We start from the raw sequence: 10596 nt of genomic DNA, 5'->3' as shown, positions 1-10596 counted from the left end.
GAGATCACTAAAAGAGTACTCTTCTAATACCTCCATGTCCAGAAAAAGAAAAACAAACGCCCGGATTGCTGGGAAGCCAGTTTACTCTCTAGGGGCCCCTGCTGAGGGTCAAACAGACAGTAGCTTCCTGAGCCAGCGATTCTAGGAGCCTTTATTCCACCTAAAAGCCCATGTGAATCGTGGGGCAGGAAGGAAATGAAAAAGGAGACCCAGTCAGTCCGTTAATAAGCTCTTCTCCGCGGAGGCTCTCTCTGCTTGGCATCTGGACGCATTCATGAGTTCAAAGAAAGCTTTTCTCTTCCAGGATTTCGTGCGCCCGGAGGTCTGGACGGCATTTTGATAAGCAGACACCAGTTTGTTATGATGGCCAATTAATTCATGCTCTTCTGCAGATAATGATGAGTATTTCCTCTGACATCTGAGACAAAAATTCCGGCATATTACTCTTCCGTCTGCTGCCCTTGACTCACTCCCATGAACCCCATCCCAGTACTGCCCTTGTGAGATGTTGTCAACTCAACACCTAAGCTGAGCAAATCACCGATGGGTGGGGTCAAACTGCCATCCTGTCCGTTAGCACCCTAATGTTTAACCCCTCTGCCAGGAGGGCTCCTTAGCCCAGCTCTACACCCAACCCCGTTGCTATCAGGTTGATCCTGCCTCATAGTAACCCTAGGAGCTGTAAATCGTCATGGAAACAGACAGCCTCATCTTTCTCCGGAGTTGCTGCTACTCCTTATGAATCACCTTGAGGTGAGCTGTCCAGCCCACACCTGACACCTCTACCAGGGCCTAGCACGAGTGGGAAAGAAATAAAGACGGGCTCTCCAAGGCAAGGTAGATCTCCTTGGCTCCTCTGCTAGGCCCCATCTGTCCTGGGCCTTAAGAGAGATTCCTCTTTCTACAGCTTTAGGGAACTCTAGCAGTAGACAGACAGGCTTTCTACTCCTGTGAAGAGCTCAGAAACGCACAGGGGCATTCTGCCCTGTCCTGTAGGGTCACTGTGAGTCTGCATCAGCTTCATGGCAGGAAGTTTTGCTTTGTTTGCTTGCTTTTGGAGTTAACCTAGAGAAGTCCTGGTGGCAGAGTGGCTAAGGAGCTCAGCTTCGCATGAGAAAGCTGTGGGAGTCTGCTTCTGTAAAGATTACAGCCGGCCTTTGAGAGCCTACAGGACCATTCTACTCTGTCCAGGGGGTCCTTATGTGTCAGAATGGACACTGTGTGGATGGGTTTAACCATATGAGGGTAAGTGAAAAGGCATTTCAAGAGAACTGTTTCTATAAAAATACCCAAATGGGAAGGTATTGTTTCTAGGCACATCCTCCAGGTATGTCTCTACCCTTCCGATGGTGGTGTACCCACCAGCCAACCCTTCTCTGAAGAACTAATTCAGCACCTTCAATTGACTCCATGCCAACATTGCGCAGGTCAAAATGACAGTCAGGGCATCCTCAAAGGACACAAACCATGTTCTTTTTCAGTGTTTTTGTTTGTTTGCGTTTCGGGAACACAAAGATGTCTGCAGGAACAAGGTCATGACTGGAGGACGGAGGAGGCAAGGCTTCCGATGAAATTCTCTTCCAATAACCCTTGCTATCCTCAAGCAATGGGCAGGTGCATTGTCGTGGTGGGAAAAAAATCAATCATTCAGTGCAATTATCCGGACTTCTTCTCATCAACGCAGTTTTCAATTGTCTTACAACTTCTGCCTAATAAGCCCCCTGTGATTGTCCTGTGTTCTTGATTTTCGATCAAGAGAATCTCTGTGGAATCTCCCCAAACAATCACTGTAACCTTCTGAGTTGATCCCTTTGCCTTGCAGATCCCATGGGAAGCCACTGTAAAGATGGGTTCTTTGTTCCGCGGGCGCTCTGAGGACACGAAGACTAGTGTATGACTGAGAGGGCTTGTCTGTAGTCACCTGTGCAGAATCATGCTTAGAAAGATTTTGTTTGGGATAAACCCATCCCTGAATGAACCGAGACCCAATAATAAAACTTTTTGTCTTCCTTTTTCTTTTACTTACCCTCATCCTCCACCTTCCCCTGTTGACACGGATGCCCTCTCTGTACTCCTCTCTGCTACCTCTACAGGCACCGCTTCTATTGCAGCATCTCTTCCGGGACTTTGCTCCTGCAATTCTCTCTCTTTCTGCTGCATCATCAGATTTTTATTCTCGGCTGGTTTAGTCCCATCAGCAGAACTACAAAGGAACTCCCAATAAAAAAAGACAGAGCCGAGCTCCCTTGATTTCCCATTCCCAACTATCATCCAGCTTCTCTGCTCCCGTCTCACTTCCTCATCTCCATTCAGGCTCCTTACCTCTTCGGGACCTTGGTTCTCTGCTCTGTCACCACTGACTATTTAGGTGAGCTCTTCTTTGCTCCGACTTCTTTTCCTCTCCTTTCTTCCTCCTTCCCCTCCCTTTTTGTCTCTTCACTCACTGCCTCGGTAATCCCGTCTAATCCCATGGTTTTAAATATGATTTCTATACTGGCATTTCTCAAACTACAGATTTAGCCCTTATTGCTTCCACACACCCTACAGCCAACTATCTACCTGCCTGTTTAACATCTGTGTGGGTGTTTGCTAGACATCTAGAGCTTACTATGTCTGAAACGGAGGACGTACTGCTCCACACCAGTTCTGCTTCCAGCATTCCCATGTTAGTGAATGGTACTAGCTGGTCAGGCCAAATATCGTGGAGTCAATTTTGACTGACCCTTTTTTTCCCCCCCTCACATATCCTACGTCTGGTTTGTTAGGGAATCCTGTTGGCTCTGGTGTCAAAACTTATTTAGAAGTGAATCTTTATACAACAAAAACAAAAAACGTTTTAAGCAACTCCACTACTACCACTTTCATTCATCACCACCGTCACCTGGACTATTTCAAAAGCCTTCTCATTGAGCTCCCTGTTTCCACACCTGTCCTCCTAAGATGTTCTCATAAAGTCTGTTCTCAACACTGCAGTCAGACTGACCTTGGTAGTCATAAATCAGGTCATGTCATTAGCCTGCTCAAAACACCATCACATCTAATTAGAGTCAAATCTTAATTCTCCTTTATCGTGTTCCAGGCGATCGTTCCCAAATCGTGTCCTTCTGTATTTCCTGCGGTCCTCCCAGTCCCATAGACCTCCCTTCTGTTCCTTGCACACAGGCTCCACCTGGGGCCTTGTGCTAACTGGAGCTTCTTCCCGGAAGCCTCGCTCCCTGTCTTCAGTGCTCAGCGCTGCCGTGATCCAAATACCACAGCGGGGTGGCTTTAAGGAACAGAAACTTGTTTCCCACAGCTCGGGAGAGTCAAAGTCCAGATCTTGGTTCTTTGGTTCCTTGGCTTGTAGATGAGGCTCGCCCGACACCTGTCTCCCCACCCCTCTGTGTGTGGGGGTATGCTGATCTTTTTATAACTCAGCAGTGATTAAGTTTATGATCCTACCCTGATTTAGCAATAAACCCAATTTCCAACAGGACCAAGTCACAGGGACGAGTGGCCGGAATTTAATACCTATTTTGGTGACACAAGCCAATCCACAATGTTCCCTTGCGTCATGCTCTGCACATCCCTTAGCAAGAGTTGCCTTCTCACAGGGGATTCCTGGCCATCCAATAGAAAGTCAGTCTCTCATTTGCCACCTGGCCCTTATCACGGTTGTTTTTAATAATATCTATCAAGGCCTAATACTATTTAATTACTTTTGTTTGCCTTGCTCACTAGAATGGAAGCTCCAGGTGTGTGTGTGTGTGTGTTTGGTGGGGGTAATGCTATTGTGGTTATGGTAAAAAGTACTTCTCTTTTGAAGATAGCCATTAGCATATTTATGGAATCCTCGGAATCTCACAGACTTGATATCACATAGCTCATTAGAAACATCAGAAACCAACAAGTTAAAAGAGGATCAATAATAATAATAATAATGAAACAGCTTGGTTAAAAGGAAATGATGAAATCACTGTGCGTGAACTGACGGCAGAAGCACTACATACGTATCAGAGCGTGTGCGATTGAGCTGCAGCAGTCGCTCGAGGGAAATGTAAAGTCTTAAACGCATTAGGAAACCTGAGCTGTTTTAGGAGAAACCAGTTAGGCTGCCGAAGGAACCAGCTGACACCTGGCCATTTCATTGCTTCACTCATAGCTCATCTTGACCACGCCTTCCTGGTCTACCTGGACACCTCCCCTCCTTCATTCCTGCGATTCCCCATCTCTTCTTTCAACTCAATTATTTGGCCATTGTAGTCCTTCATTATAGTCTCACCTCTAGCTGGGCAATCGAGTCGAATGCTCATTTCCTCCTATTTCATATACTAATCTCAAGCACTCACTCACTGTCTGCTCCCGACACATGCTGAACCTCAGCACCTGCAATGCAACCTGCCCTTTGCCCCTGACAAACAGCTTCCTTCACAATGCTCTTCAGCTGTGGCTGTTCCTTGCTCTATTCCAATGAGGCCTGCAGGGTGAAAAACGAGTGAGACTTATTGAGCGAGCAACCACCATGGGCAGAGCAAGATGCCTAACAGATTTTAATACCGTTTAACTCCAACAACCCTTCCAGGTCAATACGGTGGTTTTGGAAGTGGGGATGTGCCAAAGCCACCCAATGGCAGAGCCACAGTTGACTCTGCATCGTCATCTGCCCCACCATGTTTGCTCTTTTCACCGTGCCAAGGGAAAGCAAGGAGCAGTCATCAGTCCCACCCTTGTCCTTCCTAGGCAATCGCCCCAGGACCACCTCTAAACCCTTCTGGAGCGCTTGGACCAGGACGCTTCCTCCATTGCTGCCGATTGCTGTCGAGTCCACGGGCGGCACAAATGATGAATGCCCTTGGCAAAAAGGTTCAAGGCCACCCAGAAGTGCCCCAGAAGAAAGGCCTGGCAGCCTCTTCCCCAAAGTCACCTCCTGAAAACCCGATGAAGACACCAGGGGTCAGAATGGACCCGGGTGGTGTTGGTTTGGTTTTAACTGACTTCTGAAAGCTCCCTCGCACATTTGACCATCTCTTTCAGCAGGTACGCTCCAGACCTGGCTCTTAGCAGGGCTGGCAAACTCTTTTTCATCCTGTGAACCGCCAATCGCTTGCCTCATCCACTGTTCCCTGATAACACACCACCCTGCTTCCCATCCTTCTCTCAGCACGCCTGTCCTTTTTCACGCTAAGGCCTGGGCCACCGTGCCAAATGCACCGCCCGGCCCCTGCTTGGCTCCAGAGTTCCCACTGCCATACCAATCTCTCTCTGGTCCTCGAAGGTTTTTGGTCCGTGTTCTTTCTTGGCCTATAAGTATCTCCTTGAGATTAGCCCAATTTAGTGCTGCTCAACCTTCTGATCTGCTTGAGCACCACTGCCTCCCAGAACCCTCACCAACCCCCTAGATCAGTGGTTCTCAACCTTCCTAACGCAGCGACCCTTTCATACAGTTCCTCATGTGGTGGTAACCCCCAACCATAAAATTCTTTTCTTTTTAAAAAAAATCATTTTATTGGGGGCTCATACAACTCTTATCACAATTCATATGTATATCAATTGTATAAAGCACATTTGCACATTCGTTACCCTCATCGTTCTCAAAACATTTGCTCTCCATGTAAGCCCCTGGCATCGGCTCTCATTTTTCTCCCTCCCTTCCCACTCTCCCCAATAAAGTTATTTTCGTTGCTACTTCATAACTGTAATTTCGCTACTGTTATGAATCGTCATGTAAATATCTGATAGACAGGATGTATTTTCTTTGTTACAAACTGACCATAATTAAAGCATAGAGATTAATCACAAAAACAATATGTAATTATAGATTGTGAAATATTAATTTCTAATTACAAATAAATGACATTTTGTCTTGAAGCATGCTGTAAGCATGGGTAACCGTCTTAATATAACAACAGTAAACTACATTGCTACATTTTGCGACAGCATATGTAAAAAGCCAATGTCAGTGTGAAGGTTGAGATAGTTTCTTTCTCACCAGATCAGCATATCTGTAGGTGGGCGGAGCCACCTGGAGATGGATCTGAGAGTGGTGTCTCGGTTCCTAAGACCATTGGAACTATGGCGACCCCTGTGAAAGGGTCGTTCCACCCCCCAAAGGGGTCGCGACCCACAGGTTGAGGACCGCTGCCCTAGAGCATGTTCCTGCTTCTGAGCACTCACTGGTAGCGATGTGTTCATTACATGATGCGTGCATTGACCACCGCGATTTTCATCATGAATGGTTCTCTTCTGAATTAGATTGCAGTTCTGTGAGCCTAGGTGTGATAGGTAGGTTTATTGTGCCCACCAGGCCAATAGGAACATGTAGGATTAAGCAGGTCGCAGTCAGATTGGAAGGCAAGTTGATAAGTGGCTCTACAAGCCCGGCGCCCCTCTCCCTTGCTCTCTGGTGATCAGAGCGTGCTGGATTGTGCTGCTGTGTAGCTAGTTCTCTGCCTCAATCATGACCTGTGGAGCAGGCCAATCCACGGATCCTGTTGCTAGAACTTGAGGCTCCTTTGAGACCTGCTCCGCCACGCTGCGGGCGTGTTCGTCACTTGAGCTTGAGGCTGGTGGGTCCTGTTGCCTTCCATTGCTTGTGTTGGATATCCCATCTGGGTCTGCTTCCCTATGCTCCCGAGCTACTGACTGTTGGTGACCCACCTGCTGCTGGTTGCCTGTGGGCAAACTCTGCTTGCCTCGCCCCCAAGAGGACTCTGCTGTCTGCTTCTTTGACCTTGGAGTTGAAGGACTTCCAGTAAATTAACTGTTCCATGGAAGTGAGTTGAACTGAAACCTCTGTACTGCTGTGTGGACTAATTAGCTGTTATGTTCCTTCTCGCTGTATAAACCTATCTATCTATCTATCTATCTACCTATCTATCTATCTATCTGTCTATCTATCATCTATCTATCTATCTATCTATCTATCTATCTGTCTATCTATCTATCTAATCATACGTGTCCTGGTTTTATTTCTCTAGAGAACACTGCCTAACACATTAGGAAAACCAAAATAAATGAATAAATTAATAAAATAAACTCATTGCTATGGAGTTGATGCTGACTCATAGTGACCCTCATAGGACAGAGTAGAACGGCCCCTGTGAGTTTCTGAGATGGTAACTCTTTAGGGGAGTAGAAAACCCCATCTTTCTCCCATGGAGTAGCTGGCGGTTTCGAACTACTGACCTTGCAGTTAGCAGCCCAAAATGTAACTACTACGCCATCAGGGCTTCTACAAGCATAGGAACAATGGCTTATTTTGCTCACTGGCATCTCCAGATTGGAGCAAAGTGCCAAAGACAAAATAGGCACTCAACTAAAAACTGCTGAGTGATTGAAGAACTCTTTTTAATATGTTTAGACCATTGAATCACATTATATGTCAGTTATATGTCCATAAAACGGTTAAAATGCTTATAAATAAACAAATAAAATTGCTGAGTGAATGCATTTAAGGCATACAAATGGTGACACTTGGTGGACAGTTGGAGATACAGATCCGAAGTTCAAAGAAAGATCTGGATTAAAAATTCAGATCCGAGAATAGACAGGTGGTCACTGAGATTATCACCAAGAAAAATGCTTAGAGTGAGAATACCCAACCCAGCTCAAAATCCGGGACAAACCAGACAGTGGGTTGAAAACGAAATCTCTTTTCGGCTCTCCAGCCAAAGCTGCTCATTACTGAAAAACAGATGTGGCAACAGCTTTGTAAGACCCCTCTTCTACCTTCACATTGCAATGTGGGGGAGAGGGAGGGAGAAACAGTATCAGCATCAGCCAAGGCTGAGCCTAAGAAGAGAAAGTTAAATAGACCTCCACCCTCCAAGCGTCGTACCAATTTTGACATCAGTCATCTCTCCCACAACACCCTCTACCTCTGCTGGGTTGGATGATTCATTGCAAAAGCCACGTAGCATCACAGACCACGCTCATGATCATGGGGTTCAGTAGGGAAGTAACATGTCACCGTTCAGGCTCAGGCACAACTCAGGATACAATTCTTCAGGTAGGACAGATGCTGGGCCATATCCCAGGCATGTCTTTCCCTGGTCCTCAACCCCCTGGCTCTCCGCCCTTCAGGCCTCTTAGGCTTTGGGGGCCAGCCTGGCCTCTGCCCTGCTCAGATAAGTGTTCCAAAGGTCTTTACCTCCACTGATAAGTGCCCAGAGCACCCACTCTGCCAAGTAAACCTCTGGCCTACAGGCACTCAGCCTTCTCCGTCTATGGGCTGGGAAAGCCACCTTGTTCTACCCTACTGGTCTCCTGGCGTCTGCTCCCTGTGCTGCTGCCATGTCTCTGTCACTGCTTCCCACTGTCTTTCACAGTCTCTGACGTTACAACTCTCGCTCTCGCTCTCTCTCTCTATCTCTTGCTCGCTCTCTCTCACTCTGTTGTTGACAGACCTCCCCTCTGCTCTGGGATTCGGCTCCCTTTTAAACCTAGAAGGATGGGAAAATTGATCAATCTTCTCATTAGGGTTCCATACAATGTTTGCATGGTCCCTTTAACACAAAACACCATGTCCCTGAGTTGCATTATCAGTGACCTGTCCAACTTCATGATGGGTCTTCAGGACCTTCTTTATGTAACTCCATCCAATCATGATGTGTGGGGTCACAAAGACCATGGCCAAGGAGAGCAGCACTGAGCCATTCGCTGTACTACATACACGCGTTCCCCATTTTCATCCAAGGTCATAGCATCCTCCTCCCAGCACCCAGGTCTAGGATCTTTGCTTTTTCATCCCTCCCCCTTTTTAGCTCTATATCCCATGATCACCAAACCCTGTCGATTGTGCTTCTGATTCTACCTCTCCTAGCTGTCTTCTTCTTCCCCTGCCATATTCCCACACTGTTCGTTTTCCCGTCCCATAGCAAAATCCTAGCCGCTAATTTTCCTGTCCATGACCTCCTGCCCTTCCTTCTGTTCCCAGAGAAATATATTCAAAACACGGAGCTGTTTCTACCCTCCTCTAAGTCTCTAATGATTCCTGTCATGAAATGAATTGTGTGCCTCCCAAATATGGGTCAACTTGCCTCAGCCTTGAGTCTCATTGCATTAGGCCAGGTTGTCCAGAGAAACAAAACCAGTGTCACTCGTATATGTATAAGAAAATGTATATATCAAGAAGTAATCTTATCTCAAGAAGGCGTCCCAGCCCAGTGCAACTCAAGTCCGTGGGTCTGATGCTCACCGGGCCCTCTTCACACTCACAGGGCTGAAGGCCGATGATGCAGAAAGGGAAGCAGGGTCCAAGGGGGTCCGTGGATCCAGGGTCAGTGGGAACATGACAGGAGCAGCTCAGGGGAAGGCAAAGGGCAAGAGCCAGAGAGGAAGAGAGTTTCTCATTGTCTTTCTTATAGGAAAGGCTACAGCTCCCCTGAGGCATCATACGACTGTGACCTGAATAACAGGTTGGAATCCACCCCTAGCTATTCACACCAGTTAAATTGACCTACAGGCCAACTGCCACACCCATGGGGGGGGGGTGATTGCCCTTTATTTTGTGATGTGTTGTAAACCTTCAGTTCTGCCTATGGTGATGAGGCAGGATGAGGTTATGTTGAATACTTGATTGTTTAGTATATAGTAAAGGCAAAGCCCCAATCTGATGTAAAGCCTGCATCATCTTCTATTTTACAAAAGATTAAAGTAAAGAGAATGAGGGGGGTCAGAGTGGAGACCCAAAGGCCATCTGTAGACAATTGGACATCCCATTACGGAGGGTCACAAGGAAGGGACAAGTCGACCAGGGTGCAGTATAGCACTGATGAAACACACAACATTACCCTAGTTCTTTAATGCTTCGTCCCTCCCACTCTCATGAGCCCAGTTCTACCTTACAAAACCGGCTAGACCGGAGCGTGCACACTGGTGCAGATAAGAGCTCTCGACACACAGAATCCAGGACAGATAAACCCCTCAGGACCAATAATGGGAGTAGTGATGCCATGAAGGTAGGGGGAGGTGGGAAGAGAAGGGGGAGGAGGGGGGAACCAATCTCAATGATCGACATATAATCCCCAACCCCCCAGGGGGACGAACAACAGAAACGTGGGGGAAGGGAGACAGCGATGGTGTAAGACATGAAAACAATAATAATTTATAATTTCTCAAGGCTGGGAGAGTAGGGGAGGGAGGGGGAAAGAGGAGCTGATACCAAGGACTCAAGTAGAAAGAAAATGTTTTGGGGAGGAGGAGAGAGCGGAACACATCCTGCCCACCGGGCCTTGAGGACGATGTTCCCGCTCAGAGCAGCCAGTGCACAGAGAGGACCACATGGCCTGCCCCACTATGAGACACGACAGCCCTCACTGTCCCGTAGCCCTACAGGGGACAGCACTGGAGACACAGTGTGGGAACTGCGCCCGATCGGATCCTGCCACACCGAGGCAAAATACGAGAACAGCAAGGGAATGGAGCGGTGAGGTCTCCAGGGAACGCCGAAGGTGGACTTTGGGGCTAAGGCTTGGTGCCCCAACAGACTGGACTGGAAAACACTCCTAAAGGCCAACAAATAGTCCTTAAACAGCTACAAGGTTTTTTTTTTCTTGGTTGTTGTGTTTTTTTGTCATTGATTTGTTGTTGTTGTTTTGTTGTATATTGTTGCCTGGT

Source organism: Echinops telfairi, unplaced genomic scaffold (assembly GCF_000313985.2).
Source record: "Echinops telfairi isolate 266 unplaced genomic scaffold, ASM31398v2 ScPeMD7_18;HRSCAF=68, whole genome shotgun sequence".
Lineage (NCBI taxonomy): Eukaryota > Metazoa > Chordata > Mammalia > Afrosoricida > Tenrecidae > Echinops > Echinops telfairi.
The sequence above is the reverse complement of the archived record's forward strand: the minus strand, read 5'-3'. Positions refer to the sequence as shown.